This window comes from Vidua chalybeata, chromosome 5 (assembly GCF_026979565.1).
Source record: "Vidua chalybeata isolate OUT-0048 chromosome 5, bVidCha1 merged haplotype, whole genome shotgun sequence".
NCBI lineage: Eukaryota > Metazoa > Chordata > Aves > Passeriformes > Viduidae > Vidua > Vidua chalybeata.
The window spans coordinates 28,736,374-28,759,409 of NC_071534.1; the positions used below are offsets into that span (position 1 = coordinate 28,736,374).

At 43.7% G+C, this 23,036-nt stretch overlaps 1 long non-coding RNA gene across 6 annotated transcripts in view; it reads right to left on the reverse strand.

Moving 5' to 3' along the window:
* LOC128788897 (uncharacterized) overlaps window positions 1–23,036 on the reverse strand; it is a 107,817-nt gene that overhangs the window by 45,456 nt on the left and 39,325 nt on the right. For 3 of the 6 annotated variants that reach the window (XR_008431245.1, XR_008431241.1, XR_008431244.1), the window contains exon 3: window positions 392–522. This is a non-coding gene — a long non-coding RNA (uncharacterized LOC128788897). Of the gene's footprint in view, window positions 1–391; window positions 523–14,270; window positions 14,870–23,036 lie in introns of those variants that run through there. The other 3 variants (XR_008431240.1, XR_008431242.1, XR_008431243.1) reach the window with 2 other exon arrangements.

A 23,036-nucleotide genomic window follows, 5' to 3' on the forward strand; every position in this document is an offset into this window, starting at 1 on the left:
AAAATATGCTTGGGTCAGAGAAGTCCAGTTCACACAGTATGTACTGCATCCACAAAGGCAGTCCTCTCCTTTAAAATCCTAATTTGAAGCTACCAAATTTCCTCTCCACTTGGATTATTCTGAACACAGCTGTGACAGTATTCAGGACTTGGCCAGCCAGCCACTGACTTTCACCTCTGGATGCTTTCTTGATCTCCTATAACTCATTGCTGACAATATTATTTTGCCTTTTTTTTTCTTTTCAGGAGTGTGGGTGCATATTAGCTGTTAAAAAGCAATTTACATACCTTAGCTGCACTCAGCTAAGAAGCAGCTACAGAACCCAACCCAATAAATCACAACAAGGGGAAAACAAAGAGGAGGTGCAGAGTGAGGGCAGCAGGATACTCACAGTTTCAGCCCAAAGGAAGGGGACTTGAGTGTTTCCAGCAGTTTCCAAGAAACAGTGCTCTCTTATTCAAACTCTGTCACAGTTCTCTGGCATAGTTTCTGTTATCTGGCCACTCTTATCAGTAGTTTCTCCTGGAACCATAAGAAACAACATAGAACATCTTGCTAAGATGACAGAACATTCTCTGATTGCTTTTTAGAAGGGTTTGCTGCGGGTTTAGCAGGATGGATTTACCTTGTGGATTACAGGAAGGGAGTGGGAAGGGGTAAGGCAGCCCTGGTTCAGATCAGCTGCAGTCACTGTGGAAGCTCAGCTACAACCTGAGCCCACAGCACACTCAAAACAAATAATGACACTCAGGATTCACCCCCTTCATGCTGAGGGGAATGTTGGCTCTGGAACTGTGTGGTAGTAACACAGATAAGCTATCTGTCTTAGGGAGTTTTATTAGAAACATCCATCTAATAGGATAATCCCAAACTCAAGCAGCTCTCCCAAGTGTCAGAAGCCACAACTATGCTCAGCCCATACAGAAGAACCACAGGTTTTCTCCATAACAGCTTCCTGTAAAAGTCACATATTTGTCAATACAAGAATCTGCTGGATATTGGAAATGGAGAATGTGGAGAGAGTATGAAACGGAACATAATTTAAAACAAATAACACAGGGACTACCACCAGGTGTACTATTGGCTTTTATATACAGCTGAGTGAAGCCCACTGGAGTTTTCCTGTTTAAAATAAGCTGACACATAATTTTGAGATTGTAATCCCAGTGTCATATATTATTGGAATGTGAGAAGAGACTTTGCCTCTACTTTGGCACAGATCACATGTGAGCTTACTGAAAACCCAAATTCAAACACAAAAATGGGCCAGATTAAATACAAAGGGAAAATTACAAATAACTTAAGCCTAAATATTATTTGAGGGCAACCAGTGATAAAAAATGGAAAGTGAGGGACAGATACCCAATTAATAAAATGATACCCAATTAATAAAACAGACCTCTTTCAGAGAAGTATTAGAAACAAAGCAGAAGCCAGTTGGAAACAGCAAGTGACATTGTCTTGCCTGCTTTACTTTCACTGAGCAAAAGAGCAGAGAGTAAACAAAAAGTTCAGGGAGAAAATGCAAAGGTTAGTTCAAAATCCTTTTAGCTTTAAAATTTCAGCAACACATTGGCCTGAAGCTTTAACTCTCTCTGTGTCTCTCTGAGTGCAAAATTCCATTTCTATTTCCATCAGTGCTTTGTGGGTTTTTCTGGGACTTTGCTCAGCATGCACTTGCCTTTCTAAAACAGGACAGCCAGAGGATGCACTCCTTGGTAATATTAAAAGAGCAGAAAACCACTCCAGAAACATGTGGCAGAGATGAGTAAGCAAAGCCTTCCTGGTTGTTGATCTGTAATAGACTCAGCAACTCCAGCAGAGGAAATATTTATCTTAGAAGGGTGCACAGCTTCCGTTAGGTTTTCACTCCAGCACTAAAACCTGGTTCTGAAAGCTTTCATGATCAGATGATTTTATTTCTTTCTTTCTTTGAGTCACAGCAGTGCCTTTTGCTGTGTGCTGTACCTGCTTAAGCAAACAGCCAGTGCTATTTGGTGAACTTTGCGGGCCAGGCAAGAAATTTCTTGCAACAATGCAGTGACAGAGCAAAACATTCACCTCCACTGAAAGTTAGCAACACAGATAAATAACAGAGTAGATTGGCTGGGTCACAGGTAGGAGACCTCCCCTCCTCCAATAAAAGCTGCCTTCCAAGGCTGGGTCCCTGGAATCCTAACAGTGCTGCTAGGCCAAGAGCAGAGATCCTCATGCCTGTGGTATTTGCTCAGAGGGCATGACCACTTTGGGCAAGTCTTTCATGTGAGTCAGCTTTAGCTGATCCATGGGAAAATTCCTTTGTGTTGTCAGGCAGGGTTTGCTCACAGTTTCAAAGGATAATCCGACTGAAAGGAAAATACATCTAAATTTTAGCATATTTTGGTCAGGTCTTTGACTAAACACAGTGCAAGGCAAAGGATGCTCATTTTTTTTGCAGGCCACTTTTAATGAGAAAAGCCCTCAATAAGGAACATGCACAAATACTCCACCCTATCTCTGGATTATATGTCATCTTTGACCACACGAAATGTCCTATGTGCAAATACCGATGAAATAGATTTAGGTAAAACGTGTAAGTTCCAATAGTGATGCCTGGAGAAAGTGAAGAGCTAATCCTGCAAACATTTATTCATTTGGTTACCCTGTGTCTTGTCAGGTTATTCAGTCACTCAAGAAGGGGCAGCAGGGTCAGGGCAAAAGCAGGGCAGAACATCTTCCAGTCCCCTTCTGCATCTCTGTGTGAGGAGCATCCAGAAACCTCCACTACCTCACTGCTGTGGAAGAGCTGTTCATTCAGAACTGAGCAGGGGCACTTGAAATCTTTGTGTCATTTTGTTGCCACATGGCTGTGACACTCAGGCCTCTGTCAGTTGAATCCACTGCCAATACTGTGCAGCATTAATGAGATGGCGGAATGCAGGTCTGCCTTCTTCCAAAGCCTTCCTGTACCTGAAGGGATTCTGCAAGAAAGGTGGGAAGAGACTTTTTGTATGGGCATGGAATGACAGGACAAGAGGGAGTGGATTTAAACTGACAGAGAGTAGGTTTAGGTGGGATATTGGGAAGAAATTCTTCCCTGTGAAGGTGGGGAGGCTCTGGCACAGGTTGTCCAGAGAAGCTATGGTTGCCCCATCTCTGGAAGTGTCCAAGACCAGGCAGGATGGGGCTCTGAGCCACCTGGGATAGTGACAGGTGTCCCTGCCCATGGCAGGGGGTTAGAACCAGGTGATCTTTAAGTTCACTTCCGACCCAATCCATGATTCTGTGATTCCATAACAGACACACACCTTGCCCATCCTTGGTGTCCTACTGCCATGTAAACAAATGATGGTGCCTGTAGGATGGCGAACATGTCCTTGGCTTTCAGAGCCATGCTGCACTGTACCTGCAACCTGGCTTGGTTCAGGTATTGCTTCCCTAACAAAGCCAGTTTCCATGATGCCTGAAAGACAAGTTCAGTGACTAGAAGGGGTTCATATGTTGGCCAGTGAGAAATCCTGCTCTTCTGGCACAAAGAACTTGAGGACAGTTGCAGGGAATGAAGAGCTTGCAAAATGGATATATGGACACAGTAGTTTAGTCACAGACCCCTGGCTAATATAAATTCTCCTAGCCTTTTGCCTTCAGTGGATGAAACTACACCAGCTGAGAAGGGCAATACAGTGCATTGTAATCACTTAGCCATCAGCAGTGTCAAGAAAGAAGTAGCTAATCACACAGTTGGTTTTTTCCAGTGTAAGTTGCCAGTCCTTTTTTTGTGAAGATAACCTTCAAAATACCTTCAACCTCACTGCTGCTGGAAGTCTGTCAAGGTGAGCTCTCTGACAGAAATCAGATTAGTCATTACTCTTGCCTTTACTCACAACAGGCTGTGAATCTTCAGAAAGTATAAACACAAGATCCATAGCCTGAATCACAGTCCAGCCTCAGCATCCTCATGAAGTGAAGGATCTGGGTGCTGCTCTGAAGATGTGTCACAGGTGAGGTGAACCCTGTGAGATTTCTGGTGGCCTGCAAATGCAGAGAGAGTAGAGATCCCACTAGATGTCCCTCTGCCCCTTTATGCTCTTGCAGAGCATTAGCATTATGAACTGTCCCAGCTGTGCTCAGGTGCTGGACCTGGAAAATGGGATGGATAGATTCCTGTTACATGGAGCTTAAGGAAGAAGCAATGCATAAACAGCTGGGAGATGCCTGGATACTGCAGCAATGGAATTCAAAATGTGCCCAATGTCTGATGGCTGCCCGTGCAAATAACTACACATTACTCAAATCTGTCACACTTTTTGCTCACAAAAGTCTTACAAAGGAGGAGGAGGAGCCTCTGGTCCTGTAGAGGACATCCTGGTGGGCATTGAAACTCTCCATATGACGCAGCCCTTCTGGGGATACATGCTGACTAAAAGGGCTTCAGTGACTGCTGATACTCTCACCATTTAACAAAGGTTTTATGAAAATCTGTTTCAGCTTCTTGGCTGTTTATGAAGAACTTGTTCTGGCTACAATTTGCATATTTGGTGTTCCCACAGATGTTTGCAAAGACCTTGTCAGAGAATGTGTGTGTGTTACTTGCTACAACATGAAGAATTTGAAAAGTAAATACCAGTACATAACATTCCTCAACACAAGTCACTGGAAAATTGTTTGCAGGTTGTGTGTCATGTACACAGAGGTTTCCACAGGTGTTCCCTATAAACTCGATTGAAAGTCCTTGTTTTACAAAGGCTCCTGTACAACTAGTCTCAAGTCCATGTGCTCAGACCCTCACAGTTGCATGAGGCCAATCAGGATATTTATTTCAGTACCAAATTTTAGAAGAATGACTGAATCAATCCTAAGGTGCACAGACATCTAAACCTCATTGAAAATACTAACAATTAGACACATAAACACTATAAAGAGTTGGGGGGTTGGATATTTTATCAGGTGGAAGAGGGCACAATTTTCACATTCACAAACAGTAAATTACAAATAACTGCTGACATGGTTTTACCCTAGAATTGGGAATAAATTAATTTGCAAACCAGCAGAGGCAAAACCCACACATTAATAAATGATGTTTGAATCAGATACAGTTATGGAACCAGGGTGAGGGAAGGGATTCTGCCCCTCTGCCCTCTTCTGCTGAGACCCCCCTGCAGGGCTGCATCCAGCTTTGGGATCCCAGCACAGGAAGGACAGGGAGCTGCTGGAGCCAGGCCACAGCAGGGACGCCAAGGGGATCAGAGGGATGGAGCAGCTCTGCTGGGAGGAAAGGCTGAGGGAATTGGGATTGTTCAGCCTGGAGAAGATAAGGCTTTGGGGTGACCTCACTGTGGCCTTGCAGTGCCTGAAGGGAACGCACAGGAAAGATGGAGAGAGACTCTTGACAAGGGCCTGGAGTGACAGGACAAGTGGGAATGGCTCCAAAGTGACAGAGAGTAGGTTAAGATTGGATATGAGGAAGAAATTGTTCCCTGTGAGGGTGCTGAGGCCCTGGCACAGGTTGCCCAGAGAAGCAACCATCTTTTAAATGTGATGGAGGCTTTAGACAAGATGTTTTCTGTGATAATCATTGCTTACTTGATTAATTACTGAAGGAACCCATCTCTTCCTGGCAATTTTAAATCACCTGTTGTGCTTTCAATATCTGTTGGAAAATACTTGGAAGTGACCATTAGTGACCATTAGTGACCAATAGTGTCATTATGAAAACACAGTAACTTGGCTACTAATACTGCAACAAGGCTGTGTTACATGTACTGTTCATCAGGGGAAGAGCAGACTGAGGTCAGAGCTCACAGCAGTTCTGCAGCCTCCTCACGAGGGGAAGAGGAGGGGCAGGCCCTGATCTGTGACCAGGGACAGGAGCTGAGGGCACAGCTGGAGCTGTGTGAGGACAGGGTTAGGGTTAATATCAGGAAAAGGTTCTTCCCCCAGAGGATGTGGAGCACTGAATAGGCTGCCCAGGGAATGGTCACAGCCCCAAGGCTGCCAGAGCTCCAGAAGCATTTGGACAGCATTCTCAGGGATGCACAGGGTGGGATTGTTGGGGTGTCCTGAGCAGGGCCAGGAGTTGGACTGGATGATCCCTGTTTGTCCCTGCCAACTCAGAATATTCTGTGATTCTATGATGCCATGTTTCATCTCTGATATATGTAAAATTTCTGTGTGACATTGTCAGCCTTAGAAACTCTGAGTAGTGCACTAAGTCAGCTAATCCAAGACCCCTCACAGGCGTTCTCAGTGCAATTAAAGCTAATGAGTGTTTATAGGTACATGCTTACTGGTACTTTTGATACCAAGGCTGAGAATAATTTGCATATGAGAAAGAATCCAGTACTCAAGTTTAGGCCTGTAAAGCACATGACTTTTGCCTTTAGTTTTGAAAGCAGAGATTGTTTTCTGGGGTACCAGGTTTATTTGCACAGAGGGAAAAATAAAAAAGCCACCTGTCTGCCAAGACCCAGATTCTTTTTGAGGCACTGTTTGCACACAGAACTGCCCAAGGGCTTTGCTACGAGGCAGAACCTTGGGTTCCTGGACCCAGCAGTGAAAATGAGACTTGGGAGGCAGGGCAGGTAGCTGGCAGGGCAGGGAATCACAGGGTAGGGAAAAGGGCACCATCCCAGCACCTCTGAAGGAGGCAGAGGAGAAAGCAGCAATGGCATCAGGAGTCTCAGTTGCTGAAGAGCTGTAGACGGAGTCCTGAGATTGCCATGCAGCTTTTGACATAGCTTTCTATTCCTCAAAAACTCCACAAAACAGCTGTACCCAGCCATCAAAGTACCTGAATACAGGGCAGTGTGCCTTCTGCAAGGTCCCTGATCTCACAAAAGCATGTCCTTGCAAACAGAGGCCATTCCACCTGAGCAGATGAACACAGAGGAGAAGACCAACTTCTGGTACTAGTAAAGAGATTTCTGGAAATCTGGAGCATTTTTCTTTCCCCCTTACTTTTCACTTAGGTCACAGCTTGGGCTTTTCTAGCAATGGCTGGGAGCCAAATTCCCAAAAACTGCTAGAAAGGCAGTTCTCATACTATTTACAGCATAACTTGAAGCCAGAATTAGCAGATATCTCATGAGTAAGCTCATTCGCATGAGATTTCTGGTCCAACTTTGCACAATGGGGGAGACAGAAGTGTTATGGCAGGACCATCTTAAGCTCCATACAAATATTACACGCCCAGACTGGTGCATAGTCCTTTAAACTGACGTATTTTAATCAAAAGTGTGCCAGCACCCCAGAAACAGAAAAAGGGAGTTCCCTAATGGCACATTTATCTCATATTCTGGCAGGGAGAGCTTCTCAAAGCCTCTGGTCTGTGTGCTGCACAGATGGGGCCAGGAAACAAAATGTTTACTGGCTGATTTTGGTGGGGCTGTCCTTTTTCAGGAGCTAGGAGATGTGTTTTGGATTTCTCCCACTTTTCCCCAAATAGACCTTCTCCTTTCTCAGGATGAATTATTAATTCTTGGGCTATGAGGAAAAAGAAGACACATCCCAAAAAGGTCAGGCTCTTGGGCTTCTGAGGATCCTTCTGGTTTGGACTCAGAGGTGACATGAGATGGAGTGAAAAGCTTCAGGATTTGGGTGTTTGCTGCATGTCTCCTACTGTAAAAACTCCAGTGCCAAGGGAACTTCAACCAAGCAATGCACCTGGAGTGCTCAGGTGCACTAGGCATGAGTATTTCAGAGCCTCATGGTGCCTTGTGTTGCAGTTGAGGATCAAATAAACACATTTTATGGGTTTGGACCAATGTGCTTGTCCCTCTTCTAGTTTCTGGATTTGCAGATTGGTGTCTACATTTAGTTTCAATTTATTGCCAGGTAGCAAAAGTGAAAACTACACCATTATTCTGGGTGAACTCCCATCTAAACTGTCACTTCCTTTACTCGGAAAACACAAGGTAAACCTCAGTTCAGAGGAGCATCTTCTTGCTAAGCAGCTATTTATTTGATGATTCAACAGCACTTGAGGTTCTTACGTCAAACTTCAAAGCAATTAAAAATTATGATTTATGAACTAAAGTGGTATGGAAACCGTATGTCAAGAGACACAGGGAGCTTCATAGGCCTTCCTCAACAGCAGCAGCAGGATTTAAATTTATTTCAGTGTGTTTAGACTTCAGATTTAGCTTTTAAATTGGGCTCAGTGAAGAGTCCTTTTCTGTTACTGTTTCTGTTAGAAAGGAAGATCTGTTCCTATGCATACTAGAGGCAAAGCCAAAATTCTTTTTTTTTAATATATATTTAAGAGCAGGATCAAACCACTATTTATTTATACACCAATTAAGAAGTTCCATCCTTCCAGCTGGGAAAATGCTGTCAGACCAAATTTGTTATGTACCGTACATTTTATTTTTGGAGCAGAGAGCTAAGAGTAAGTTGAGAGATTTTTTTTTTTTTTTTTTTCCCAGCAGAAAAGATATAGTGAATGTTTTCAGGCATTCCTGGAATTAGATCAAGTTTTGAACTGGAGACAAAATCAGTGGCTCATATCATGAAAAACAATTAATAAAAAAAAGAACAGAATAGAAAAAAAAAATATTAAAACCTGTGTAATTATATTAGTTAGACTAATATTAACAGCAATTAATGTCACTGTAATTTATTGATCAATGCCTATTGCAATCACCAAGAAGCTGTGGGAATAACTGCTCTATCCCTGGAAGTGCCCAGGCCAGGTGGAATGGGACTCTGAGCAACCTGGAACAGTGGCAGGTGTCCCTGCCCATGGCAAGGGGTTGGAAGTGGATGATCCTTAAGGTCCCTTCCAACGCAAACCTTTCCATGATTCCATGATAGCTCTGTTTTCAAGAAAATTGTGGTAATTTTTTCAGCAAATTCTCATTCACTATTTACAGCACATCAGTCCCACTTCTCCATCTTGCTCATGCTTGGTATTCACAGCAAACAGCTCAGTGAACTTTTTATGGAAAAGTTTTTCTGCTTCAGGGTAAATTTTACCCAAATCCTGCAGAACAGTTCTGTGAAGCAACTGGAATGAACACTTGTGATTTGCTTTAGAAACCTAACTGCAGGATTTACATTCCTCAGGGAACAGGGACATTAGCTCTGATGACATTTTTTCCAATAAACTGGCTGGAAGTTCAAATATTTGCAGCAAAATATTTCTGTTGACCACTGAGATATGTGTATGGATCACAACAGAGACACAGATAAATTTTAAATAGGTCAATGAGATAACTTCCAGGGCTAGTCAGGAAACAAGGATTCCATTCCACACCTAAGAAAGAACTGACACTGCTGAGAAAAGTATTACTCAACAAAAGCTGAAATTTCACGAAGTTCCATGATCACCAATTGCAAGTCAGTTGAACAAAGGTTCATCAATTAAATTTTCTTTTATCTCAGTTAATCTTACTGGATATAACACTCAAATTATGGTTTTAATCACATTCTGGAAGAAGTTTTCTCTATCTGGAACAGCTGCCTCTCTCAGTAGGTCTCTCTTGAGCTCAGAACATGAAGAGAAGAGGGGTAGCTCAAGAAATTATTCCTACAGATTATTTTCTGTAATAATGCAGAATAATACAGAAAACATTCTTTTTCTTTGAAAAGAAAATAAAAAAGGAAACAGTTATTTAATTTTCTAGTTTGCTCACACAGAAAAACCCCAAACAACCAAAAACCCAAAGAAATGGTCAAAAGAGCTGGATCTAGAAACTCCACAAACCTTTTCTACCTTTTGATGCCTTTTTGGGATCAAAGCAGCATCCAAAAAGATTTGGCATCAAGGGCATCCCATGGTTTGGGAGTACCTGATGAATGAGCAAGTGATTAGAGGGAGGGATGCCTAAAGCTTTTTATAACATCTACAATAAACCCATATAAACTCACTCTCTGGCTCTGATTTCATTCACTGATACACTGGGCCATCACATAAAGAACTTGATGCAGTAAAATTCTGAGGAACTCCCAAATCACTGTCTGGGACCTGTTAGAACTCGTGGAACTTGACAAAAAATAAGAACACCTTTCATTTTCCTCAGGCAGTGATGCTGAGAAGGCAAAACTTTTCACCAAGGACAGACAGCAGGATTTTTCAGCTCATCCTGTGCTCCATCAAAAACAAGTCCTGCAGGAAGATCTGTATGTGTTACACTGTGCTAGTAGCAGGTTAGTAAAAAAAAAGGCAATACACCTGAAAATGTCTGTATTATGAAATACTTTATGTCTTGGCTGGTTTTTGTTATTCCCACAGCAAAACCAGCTCATCCTATCTTTTTCATTAAAGAAGGATTTTTTTTTTTAATGCAAAAACTTCTTACAAAATTACATGTTTGGGATTTGAAACTTCTAGAAATACACTTTTTCCCAGACTAAGATGGGAAAATATCCTTCTCAGAAAAAAAAAAAAAAAAAAAAAAGGTGCTTTGAAAAGCTGTAAGCATTTGAAATGAACATGTTTTAACAGATCATAATTTTTAATGTCAGCACACCCAAAAGATGCTTGCAACAATCCGGATGAAAGAACAGTGCAATGAAGGTTTATTACAGCAGACTTTTTTCCTTTTTTAAATTTCCACAAAGTTGCTTGCTTTGGCATCTGAGAAAGGCCTAATAGCACACATATCCTAGCTCCTGCTACTTTTTTTCAAAACATTACATTTCTTTTGTAGGAAGCATGAGCTGCTGGTGTGAGGAGAAGGAGGAAGAGGGTGAGCAGGTCTGATTAGGTTCTGTCCATGTCACTTGGTGTCTTAAGTTCTGGTCAGTTTTGGATGTTATCTTGTTTTGTCAGTGCCAGACATCTCTGTTTATCAGTTTGATTGAAATTAACCCATATGGTCCTTAACTTACCAAATACCCCTGTGCAGGAGTCCAGGGACAGTGAGAAACCCAAATGATCAAAAACTTGCTCATTAACTTCTCTCAAAGCTGAGCACTGCTCTGAGCAGGAGTTTGGGAGAGACAATAATAGGTAGTTTGTGAGCTAATATCTCAATAGGAAGCAGCAGAGGAGTTGCTTAAATATCCTAGCCTCCAATGTGTTGAATGGGCACTGAGGCTGCTCATTCCCTGCCATCTGCTGAGTGAAGATTCAGAGCACTATGGAGTTTTTTCAGCCTGACAGATCCAAAGACACTTTCATCTGGGAGAAAAGTGCCCTCAAGGGGGAAATGGCAGGAGATAAACCTTCTGCTAAGACTGTGCTTGCTGGCATTATGGCCATCATTCAGGAGCACTGAAGAGAAGTGGGATTAGAGCAAAAACTATTGACATGTGTTTGAATGAGACCTATGCAAGCCTGTTGGTCAAGTAGTTCCCTAAATCTGCATCTATTCCAGGTGCATACCATGATTGGTCTCCACAGGGGGTAGGGATAAGCCAAAGGGAAGCAGATCACAGAGTCTGCTTTTGGCATCCCCACATTTTGGTTGCACAGCCACACACAAGCATGACCTTAGGCTGCCATATGGACGGGGCATCCTTGTGAGGTAGATTTTTCACAGCCTGGGTGAGCAAATGGAGCACCAGGAAAGAATGCCAGCGCAGGAAGCCAAGGGCTTGCTCAGCCCAGAGTGTCTTCAGGGGTGGCTGCTTCCATCCTTGGCCCAAGAGGACAAACCCTGGGCAAGCAAAGCATGGCTGAAGCTGCTTAGGAGACACAGCTTCTTGCGTCCGTTCCACCATTTCCAGTGAAGGGTTGTGGGAGCAGCAGAACCATGTCACCTCTGCACCCATCCAGCTGCTTGCCAGAGGCAAATGCACATCCCTGGGGTTCAGCTGCCTGTGCCCCAGCCCAGCTGTGGTGCAGCTATGTGACCTTGGATCTGGCTGCTGGGAAAGAGCTGGGAAAAGCCTCACTGGGAGACTCTCCTCCTCCCTCAGCTTTGATGTATGCATGAGCTACAAAGCAGCTGTGCCTCTGCCTGGCCATGCACCTCACTGATGCATACCAGGGTCCTGCCTCATTCCTCCAAATTTTCCTGGCCGTCACTGACCAGATGGCTGCTCCTGCTCACTGCCTCTCAGGTCCTGTGACACTTTTGCATTCAGGTGCTGCAGGGCAGCACCCTGGTTGGTGAGACAGCACCCTGCCCACCCCGTTACCTCCCCATGGGGAGCATCATTCAACTCCCAGCTGTCGCTTCCTGCTCCATCACACCAGTCAATGGTGGGCACTCCAGAGAGGGAATAGCTAAACCATGGTTATTTATCACTGGCTTAAATCAACTGAATTTAGGGACCTGTTTCTGATGCTTGGTAACCAGAAGAGAACTATTGTGCATTCATTATGGGTGGGAAAGGCTTGTGCATTTGTTTTTGCTGTCAGGAAAATACTGTCCCCAATAATCTCCAGAGATGTGTCCTGCTTATCTTCACATGACTTGGAAACTGGAAAATTCATAATTTCCTAGAAAGACTATCATACAACCTAAAAAAGTCTTAGCATTAGGAAATACTAAGAAAGAAAATATCTTCTGTGAGGAAAAGCTTTTAATCAGAAGCCTGTGAATTGAGCTGCTGACCAAATAACAGATTCTATGCTTAGCTGGGAAGTATTTTTTGCCTTTGAAAGCAATGGACCACTGGAAGTGGGACCCACAAAAATCCCAGAGAAACCAACCAACCAGTATGTTCCAGGGACCAGCTTCCCCAGTGCCAAAAGCACAAGGACCACCAAAAGCCAGAGTAACCAGGACATTTGAGTTGACATGTACATTCTCACCCAATGGAAAACTCCCCATGGCTCCTGAGCAGCCTGGGGATCCCCATGCATCTACCTGTTGCCTCGTGGTTTGTTGCAATTACAGTAAAGCATCCAGGGAAGATTCTATGAATGTCCACAAAGACAGTTTGCTGTTAATAGAGAACTACCTTTGTGTAATTCAGAGACTTAATCTCCATTGATTTTTTCCATTATTTGACCTGTATAAAAGGTCACTATAATATAAAAAAATAAAGTTCTATGTGTGTGGAAAATCACGCTGTGAAAAGCCAGTGTCCATAAAGAAGACAGAAGAGTCCTGCAACTTTATTCAAGTAAAGGGAGAGAGTCCACCGGGGCGCACCTGCGGGTTTTTCTCTCTCTCTCGAAGTTTTGGAGAGTACAGCCTCCTTTTATCCTGAACTCCCGGCTGCATGTTGCCCTCTGCCTTTCCCCTCTGGCTGAGGTACAGGGAAGGTACAGCCTTCCCAAACCACCTGCAACATATCCCCCCTTGAACCTGTCATGTTACCCCAAAGTTCAGGAACTCCAGCTTATGAGGCCCCATTTGTCTGCTTCAGGAGTAAAACTGTCCGGGTTCTGTAACAAACCAGCTGGCTTGAAGTTGATAGAGACATTAAGACCTATTTCAAAGACGTTAACACCCATACCTTCACCCATGGAATTGTTTGTAAAGACATTAGCACACCTCTCCTTTCACATGCAACCACTTGTTTTCTTTTTTCAGTGACCACCCCAATCTGACATGCTTGTCCCCTAATATCCTTCCCCTTTTCAGGCTATAGATTTATTACCTCCTACTGGCACGGTATTTTTTAAGCAGTACTGTTGGAAGACGCAGAGAGAAAGAAGACTTATTTTAAAGGCAGTGCAGGACCTGCCTGGAAGCCCCTTTCCCAATCCCGACCCAAGTGTGGGAGGGTATATTTCTTTAAGGCTCGTTATGTGGCCATGTAACAAGGCAAGTGCATACGTGAAACGAGCTTCTCCTGAAGCTTTACGTCTGCAGGGAATTTTCTAATGATCGTTTTTAGTTAATAGGCACAAGTTGTTAGCCTGAGCTGGGAAAGCCTTTTTTTTTTTTTTTTTTTTTTTTTTTTTGTGTGTGTGTGTGTGTGAGAGAGAGAGCCAATTCCACTCCCTTTTTCTTTTTTTTTTTTTTTTTTTTTTTTTTTTTTTTTGTAATGGATTTAGTTCCCACAGCTAATGCACCTAATAATGAGACTGGGCAAGCGAATGCCAGCGTAATGATATGGAACTTGTTTGGCCCTGACAAAGAACACAGAGCGGCTGGATGGCCTAAACGACAGGCCAAGGGCTCTATTCATCCCAAAGGATCTCTCGCCTTGCGTGCCACCGAATCCCACAGAGGGAAGGCCGCACCTCAGGGCGGGCGAGGTGTCCGGCAGGCCCCACATCGCCCCCCACGTGCCCCCTGAGCCCCCGGCGCAGGGCCTGTCACTAAATGAGGGGTGAAACACAGAAACAGTCGAGGGTTAAGCCCTTGGTTGAATATTTTAATTGCTGTTTCGTAACACACATACGCGCCAGCCAGTTAGAGAGAGGGAAAACATCATTTAAAACTTACCAGACAGGTTACAAGGACCTCGCTCAGCCGCGGCTCCCTCAGCTCCGGTGAACAGCAGGGGGTGGTGGTCTGTCTTTTTAACCGGCATTTTCCCCTCAGCGGTTTTCCTCTGCCCTTCCCCTCCTCTTGCAAGCTGAGTTAATAAACACCTAGCAGCTTACTCCGTGGCGTCTGTGTGCAAACAGCTCCCACTGAGCCAGGGAAAACTGTCCCTGCAGGAATTCCATTAGAGCCTTTTCCACCTTGGCCTCCCAGAGCACCGCACAAAGGAAGGTGGTGTTCCTGCATTCAGGCCATGGGATGGAGCAGGCCAGCCCAGATTCTTTACCATCGTTCATGTCCTGCCAGTTCAGTCACTGACGCTCTATTTCTGTGGCTTGGCTCCTGTTTTCCACTTGTCACAGCTCACCAAATCCTCCTCAACTCAGGAGCTCCCGGCATGAGAGAAGAGCAGGTTAAAATTGCTGTGGACATGAGAGACATCCGGGTGGGATAGGGCTGGCAGCAGATGGAAGCTCAGTGGTGTCCTAGAAGACCCTGCTAGGACTCCTCTTTAAAAGGGATCAAACCAGAGAAACTTACGGGCTAAGCCTTGTCTTAGGGCTGTCTTAGGTTACAAAGATTTCTTTTTAAGTAGCTCTATGGATAAGTAATTTGAGAGAAACCATTTACTTTAATGTATTTTACTTCTTACAGATTTTCTGCCAGGAAATGATCAGATTGTCACTGCTCTACAAAAATATCCAGCACTAAGGAGATTTTTTTCATAATTTACATAATATTGCATTATTTTAAACAGATTTCTCTCTTTTATAGAGGAAATAATTTGCTTTGGTGTAGCTGAGTCTATGACATGTTCCTTGTCCTGAGCTGGATGACCATGAACTCCAGTATCCGTATGTGGAAATACTGACCCATCCAAGGCTGAAATGTGTATAGACCGGTTGTTGGTGATAAATAAACTGTGAATGATCACAGAAAGCTGACCTGAGGGTCATACATTAGTATGACTGGAGCAAATTCCTGTATGGATTTTAATGAACTCTCATGGAGAAATGTTTGCAGAACCAGTTTGATCTGAAAGTGTCTGATGAGAGATGCTTCCATGTACAATCAGTACTTGACATATTGGCAGGATGTCCATAAAACTGCCTTGCACACTCTTTGTAATCTTGTTATCAGGCACAGGGGAGATACCATTACACAGATACATCTTTGCTTCCCTCAAAAGAAAATTGCTAACTCAGCTTTGCCTGTGGTTATGACAGGCAGGGAGATGGCACAAGAGGTTATGGATTCTGATTTGCTACTGCAGGCTCTAGAAGGAAACTCTCAAGAAGCAATAGTCTCGGTTAGAGGTAGCACTGAGGTGTAGCATTATTATTTTTTTAAATCTGAGCCTTTTACTGTACTCTATAAAAACCCCCATTAGCATTTTCTTTTCAGATGCTCTGCTGCACCACAGCTGCTGTGACTCTGCAGTCAGGAAAGCAGAACTTGTGTGACTGCAATTCAGGAAAGAAGCTGAAAAGAGAGAAGAAAAAAAATAAGGCTTTCTAAGACAGCTTGAAGAAAGCATGCCAATTAAATTATTAAAGAGAGACAGAGGGTAGGAAGAAAAAAAAAAGGAGCTAAAAATCTGGAGGAACCTGAGGAAAGTTGGGGAGAGGAGAGGGGAAGGAGCACAAGAGAACTATAGAAATGAGAAATGGGATGAAGGATGAAGTGAGGAAAATTAAGGCATTGTGCAGCACCAGCACACAGATTGAAACTAATTACTGAGGGAGAAGAAGGAAAGGAGGACCATAAGAGGACATGTGATGAAACAAGGAAAGTCCTTACAAGAAAAGAAGGGAATCCACACAGAAACAAGAGACAAAGCAAAGAGGAATGTGACCAGGACAAGAAACCTTTCTTAGGGCAGTGCTGTGTGACTGAGCAGGAAGGCAGGGAACGAGTGAGACAGGATGTGTGTACAGGATGTGGGACACATTTTCCCATTGTTCCCTCCAGCAAGCATTTGAATTTCACTGCAAGCAATGGCTTTGCACTTGGTGAGGAGCCTCACAGCCATTCACCAGCTCGGGTGCAGTGAGGAACCCTCTGGCACCACCATGGAACCTCCAAGGAAAAGTGTCTCCAGGTGGAGCAGGGTCATCCTTGCAAGCCTTGGATGTTCCCTGCACCTCTTACTGCAGTCCTGTGTATTCCACATGGATGTGACACCATCCAGCCCCTCAGAGAGTAATTCCTAGCACAGTGGCTGTGCTGTGACATTTAAAGCCCAGGATTCAAGTTGTATTTCCTACAAATGACATTTCTGAGGCTCCCTCGCATTTCCCATCCAGCTCAGTTTAATCACATCCTGGGATAAGAGAAAGGGGAGCAGCTTCTCCCCATGCCTCTCGCAGAGATCGTCTGTGTCACAGCTGCTCTGGAAACCTCTCTTCTGGCCAAGGAGAGAAAAAAGTCTTAGGAACACATGTGGGCACCTAGAGGCACAGCCAAACACCCACAGAATTTCTCAGGAATACCTCAGCTGTCTTGGTGCTTTCCTAGTGCCTTGTCTTCATCCTAAGGTGCCTACATGCCTTTGAAAAGTTGGCCTTTAGCCCCTTATCCTTATAAAAGTATTTCCCCTGGGATAAATGACAGGCAATTAGTTTAAGAATGAGGCACTCCCTTTTAAATCCAGTACAAACAGTGAGAGTAGATCTATCACCACAAGACCAGTGACTCCAAATAGATATTTTGCCAAAGTAAATCATAAGAATATAATTTTTTAAGCTGCCTATGTTAATGCATGGATAAAATGTTTAAATCCTGTTAGAGAAGCTTTTTAAATATAATTCTCACTTAGCAACTATTTTCCAAAATAAAGGTACTAATGTCAGAATTACGGTATGTTGAAAAAGAGGTTTTCTGAAAGCTGATTATATGTCCTGAGATACAGATGTGAATGAAGAGTTAGGGGTTAAAAATACTAAAAATCTTACAGTATTTTAAAAACCAAACATAAAATACATCATCTAGCTGGGGCAAGGAAGACAATTCCTTCACAAGTACAATGGTTCAAAGTTCTTCATTATAAAGTGCTTGACCAACCACTTTCAAAGATATCAAATCAAAGAGATAAAATGTGATAATCCCCATAGAGATGATTTTTATGACTTTCTCAATATATTCATGTCTATTAATGCTCATTGACAAAGATTCTCAATGACCACCAGTTATAGAAAAACCTTTTCAGCTAATTCAAGCATTCAGGGATGAATAACTGCTAGGGAGGAATGAAATCCATTAACAAATGAGGACAAGGAAGAGGAAGTTCAAAAGAGCAACAGTGAACTCCTGTTCAAAATGTATCATCAGGACAATAAGTTGGAGTTTTCTGAGAAGGACTGTGTGAATATAAACTGTTGGTAAATGGCAGGAAAGAGACCGCTTGGCACTTGTGAACATGCAAGAAACATCTGGTGCTGGCCATAGTCTTCCCAAATCTCAGCTGACACACAGAGTGTAGTGACACCCTGCACTTCAGATGGCAAGTAGCCAGGGGACATTTCAAAATCAGAGGATAAGAAGTTGCAGGAGATGTCTGTGGATTTTAGTCTGTCATGTGCTTATCCAGCGAAATAATAAAAAATCAATTGATCAATCAAATCTTCAATTTTGCTGAAAATTGAATGGTTTTGACTAGACAGAAAACCCACTGAAATCTATTGAGATTTATCTACCTTGTTGTAATTTTAATCTTTTTGGCTGTAAAAAACAAAACAAAACAAAACAAAACAAAACAAAACAAAAAAAACAAAAACAAAAACAAACAAACAAAAAAAAAAAAAAAAAAAAAAAAAAAAAAAAAAAAAACCACAACAAAACCTGATGCTGATTTACATCTTTAGAGGTACCAGCTCCATTTCTAGAAGGTGTTCCAAAAAATAGTAAAATGCTCAGCGTGGGGAGAGTCTAATGGTTTGATTTGGGTTTGGTTGCATTTCAGTAGTGCCCAAGGGGGTAGAGGAGGAAAACTGGTGCTGTGGTATGAGTTGTGAGTCTCTGCACACTAGGAGAAGAATGGGTGAATAACTGAGGAGAGAGAGAAATAGTCGAAAGAGGCAGTGCTGTTGAAAACAGAGAGGAAATAAAATAACTTTGTTTAGAAACATGCTTTCTTCAATCAAGCCCTTTCCACAGTTTATTTTGACTGATTATGTTACAGCACACCATACAGATGATCACAGTGATATCTTCTGGCCTTGTATCATGACCACAAGACTTTTAGCCCTGTTTCTGGGAATGGCATCCTCAGGTGACAATCCCTGACAACCACACCTCCCAGACCCACACACTGAAAGCTCTTATGAAGGAACAGGAAACTAGGAGGTCTCCCAGAGGAGGCCTCCTCTGAGGAGAATACCTACACCATAAACTTCATGGTGGGTGCAGAAGACACAGAGGCAAGGGCTGAAAGATCCCATGCTTGGTGGCCCAGCTTTCAACTCCCTGTAGTGACACCAGGGCTCTACCTATTGAAATTACTGCAGTTTGAGCAGTTAGGACTCTCAAAAGAACATTCCTTCCCATTCCTCAAGCTGTTGCCAAGATTTTCTTCATGCTGTTAGAAAGGCAAGGAGCATCACCAGTGTAAAGCATGTGTCAAGTAAGAGAGAAACCAGACTTCTTAGCATCAGTTTTTGCACTCAGAAAATAGGACAGCTGCAGAGGCTCAGCAGTAAGATGTGGTGTGAGCAGCAGTGGCCCCAAGCCACAGGGGCTGGTGACAGTCACACATCAATGTAGAACAAAGCATGGGTGAAGAATTTTCACACTGGAAATGTGCTTCAACCTCATAACAAAGCAACAACCTTCTGTGAAACCCAAATATAGGTTTGAACTTGCTGATCCTCCAGAGCATGGGTATGTTCAGTGAGCTCCCCACTTCATTTTGGTATCATTGTCTAGCTAACTAGCACTGGAAATGGGTATATGTTTATGTAAATACCTTGGCTGCTTCTCTGATCCTGTCTTAAGAAGAATCCCAGTTTATTAATTTATTTTTGTGGGTGAGAAGGTATGTCCTCAAGCATCCTCATATTCTTTAGGAACACTGGTTCAGTCCTCCCTCACGTGACAGCAAGGAAATTTGGCTTCCACATTGCAGCTGCAACATTTATTCTTATCCTGTGGTTGTCTTTTTACCAATTCAGCCCAAAGCGTGATATTCCCTTTGCATTTATACCATGCTTCTGGTACAAAAACCATGGCCACCAGCAGAGTTGTGATCCAGAGCTCTGGAGACACAGATCCTCATCATCAGACTGGGCAATAATCATAGAATCATGGAATGGTTTGGGTTGGAAGAGACCTTAAAAACCATTTCGTTCCAACCCCCTGCCATGGGCAGGGACACCTTTCACTATCCCAGGGTGCCCAGAGCCCCATCTAGCCTGGCCTTGGACACTTCCAGGGATGGGGCAGCCACAGCTTCCCTGGAGAACCTGTTCCAGTGTCTTCCCACCCTCACAGGGAAAAATTTCTTTCTAATATCCAATCTTAACCTACTCTCTTTCTGCTTGAAGCCATTCTCCCTTGTCCTGTAATTATAGTTCCAGATAAAGAGTCCATCTCCAGGAATAACAATAACAACAACAACAACAACAACAACAACAACAACAACAACAATAATAATAATAATAATAATAATAATAATAATAATAATAATAATAATAATAATAATAATAATGGAAGGGCTTGCATCCATGTATGCTTCTTACACATAGCAGTGCCTTGTAACAGATTTTCAGACCAGGAAGTTCCATTATGATCATCTAAGACTTCAGAATCTAGGCAATAGTGTCAGTATTAAGGCCAAGCTCTGATTGAGGTAGATCAAAAGATTTACAGTACTTCAAAGAGGCAATGAAGACCCCCCTCAATGCTCCCCTGAAAAGCCAAGCCAATAGTTCCTGCCCCTTCTTCTTAAAAAATGTGCATCTTAATTCAGACATGAGCTATCTGGGGAGATTTATGACTGGATTTTGTTATGCTTTTGTCCGCACAAATAAATGGTTCCTGTCCAGCTGTAATTATCCCCTCACATGGAGGTGCTCTCTAAGAGATCACAACTCCACCTGCAGCAGGTGGCTTGTGGGTTTGACCAGCCCTGATCACACACTGGCACCAGCACCTGTGACTGTTGATTATCCCACCTGAAGCACCTTTTTCCTGGGCTTTCCCTGCCAAAACTCCAGCTGTCCAGCAGCACCCACGCACTGAACAGTGCCATGCTCCAGACATGGCTGCGGCTTGATGGGGGGAAAAGGTGCATGAGTTTGTGTGTGTCCATGGGATCTGCTGCTTAAATGTTTTCCTTTCCCAGGGGATATATTTGACATCAAGATAAAGGGGCAGCGTGGAAAACAAACTTACTTTCCACTCCCGCTTGGAGTCTGGTATTGTAAAACAAGCTGCACTAGCTGGGATTCCTTTTGAATGCTCCCAGTTATCTTAGCAGCTGTAATATAAACCACAGTCTCCTTGAAGTATATCCCTGCCACAGATGATGCCTTCCTGGTGCGGGGTGGAGGGGCAATAACATACCATAGTATTCAGAGGGAATAATGTGTTTTTTTTTTTTTTTTGGCAGGTCAGACATTTTCTGAAGCTGGCTAATGCAACCCCTTATATTTTCTTTGGGAGCTCTGCTAAACCCCCTAGTTACAGATGTGTGAAGTGTGATATCGTCCGTCCCCCTGCACCTCATTAACAGTATCTCCCTTGCCTTTTGTTTTGGTCAGGATGAACTGGAGTGGGAAGTAAAAGGGGTGATGGTTATGAAGTGTGTGGGTGAAGGGCATAATCAGAGGGGTTCTGCCTGAGTGTTGCTTGTTTTGGTGTTATGGCTGTTTGAGGTGCCTCCTGCTGAACCGTGTCCCATGCAAGCCAGCTCATGTCTGTGTGCCGCAGAGGAAACATTCCTGTCATTCTGACACCCTGCAAGGAGCATGCCTGGAATACAAGCACCTGTGTGGTTGGCAGTCACAAGACTTTTGACTGGTACCTCTTGTGGTTGCCCAAAGGGACCTTTCCTCTTCTTGCAGACTCTGGCCTTTGAAGGTGAGGGGCCTGGCCCCGTGGGGAGACTCTGGGAGGTGTCTGGGCTAGGCTGTGATGTCCACACTCATGTTCTTTAAGCCAATTAAACCCAATGTACTTTGACTGAATTTTTTTTTCCTCCTTCTCAGTTTCCTCCTGCGCAGGTGTGAAAATGACTGGAGAGAAAACAGGAAACTGGAGGTGCCAGGCTGGAGAAGACATGGGCTCCCTCTTCTGCAGCTGATTTGCCACTACAAGCAGTAGCCAAAACCTTCCCCCTCCTCTGGAAGCCCCGGGCTCCCTGCCAGGCTGAGCACGATGTTCCCAGCGATGCAGCGGTGGGAGCCCTGAGCCGGGTCAAGCCAAAGGCTCGGCAATAAAGGAGGAGGAGGAGGTCATGGAAACCTGTTTCTATTATGGTCCTTGTAAATAGCCTTCCAGATTATCTTCTTGATTATCGTGCCCTACCTGTGCTGTTTCCATCTCCGAGAAGCTGAGCGCTTTTAAACCTTGCAGCCCCACCCACGTGGCACAAAGTACCTGCAGGGGCAGAGGGCCAGCAGGAGCCCGGCTCAAGGGTTTCAGCGCCTCTGGAAGAAGGTGCTCTCCTCCTCTGAGGCAATGTCTGACTTCCTAAGAGCACTACGTGAAGGAGGGAGGGCAGACCGGGAGACTACACCTCAATCGTGTGTGTTGTTGATTATCCTCTTGAAAGCTATCTCTGTCTTATCTCATCTTTCACTGTAATCTGCACCTTAAACTGTGTCCTGCAATTGAAACTCTTTTTCTCTGGAAAACAGATTTGTCACTCTTTCAGTTCTTTCAGAGAAGCAAATAAGCAAGTAATGCTTTCAAAGCTACCCAAGTAACTCAGGAACTTGTGTCCCATTGTTAGCAATTATGATTGATTTGGTTGTTTGTTTTTTTTTTTTTTTTTTTTTAAACTTGGCCCAAAATCTAATTTCCCAAAATAATGAAGGCACTTTGGAGCCACAAAGTCTAACTCTAAATTGAATTTGGTTTCAGAAGTCACCTGCATGCTTTGGAAATGCTAACCTTGATGTTCACACAAACCCAGTATGACTGCCAGCACTTGTTACACGTTGTTGCTTCCTTCACCTAATTCAAGGATGGGACTGAAGGGCTCAGACACATCAGATTAAAGCACCCCAGCTGAACCAAGGTAGTTGGGTAGGTGCATATCCTTTTACTGCCTAGCCAGCATGAGCTGAAAAGTCCTTAACTTCTGCCACTTTCTTCTGAGGTTTCACATAACCTGGTTTTCCTCACTTCTGCCATGGACTGGGCATGTCCACAGACACCACTGAGCAGAAGACAGCCATAAGTCATCAAGCAGCAGTGACTGCTACATATGTGTTCTCCCCTCCCAGTCTGATCCTTGAGCTGGGTCCCTCTAGCCCTGTGGAACTCACCTCCAGGGATCTCCCAGGACTGCTGCTTCTAGCCTTAGCCAATACATCATGCACAAGTGTGGATGCATTTCAGTACTGAAAAGCAAAAATCCTTTTGTCAGCTCCTCAAATCCAGGCTCTTCTTGGTGGTGCCAACCACTAGAACAAGAGGAATGGGCAGGAACTGATGCGCATGAAGTTCCACCTGGACATGAGGAAGAACTTTTTAAAATTCTCCCTCCCTCAGTTAGTATTT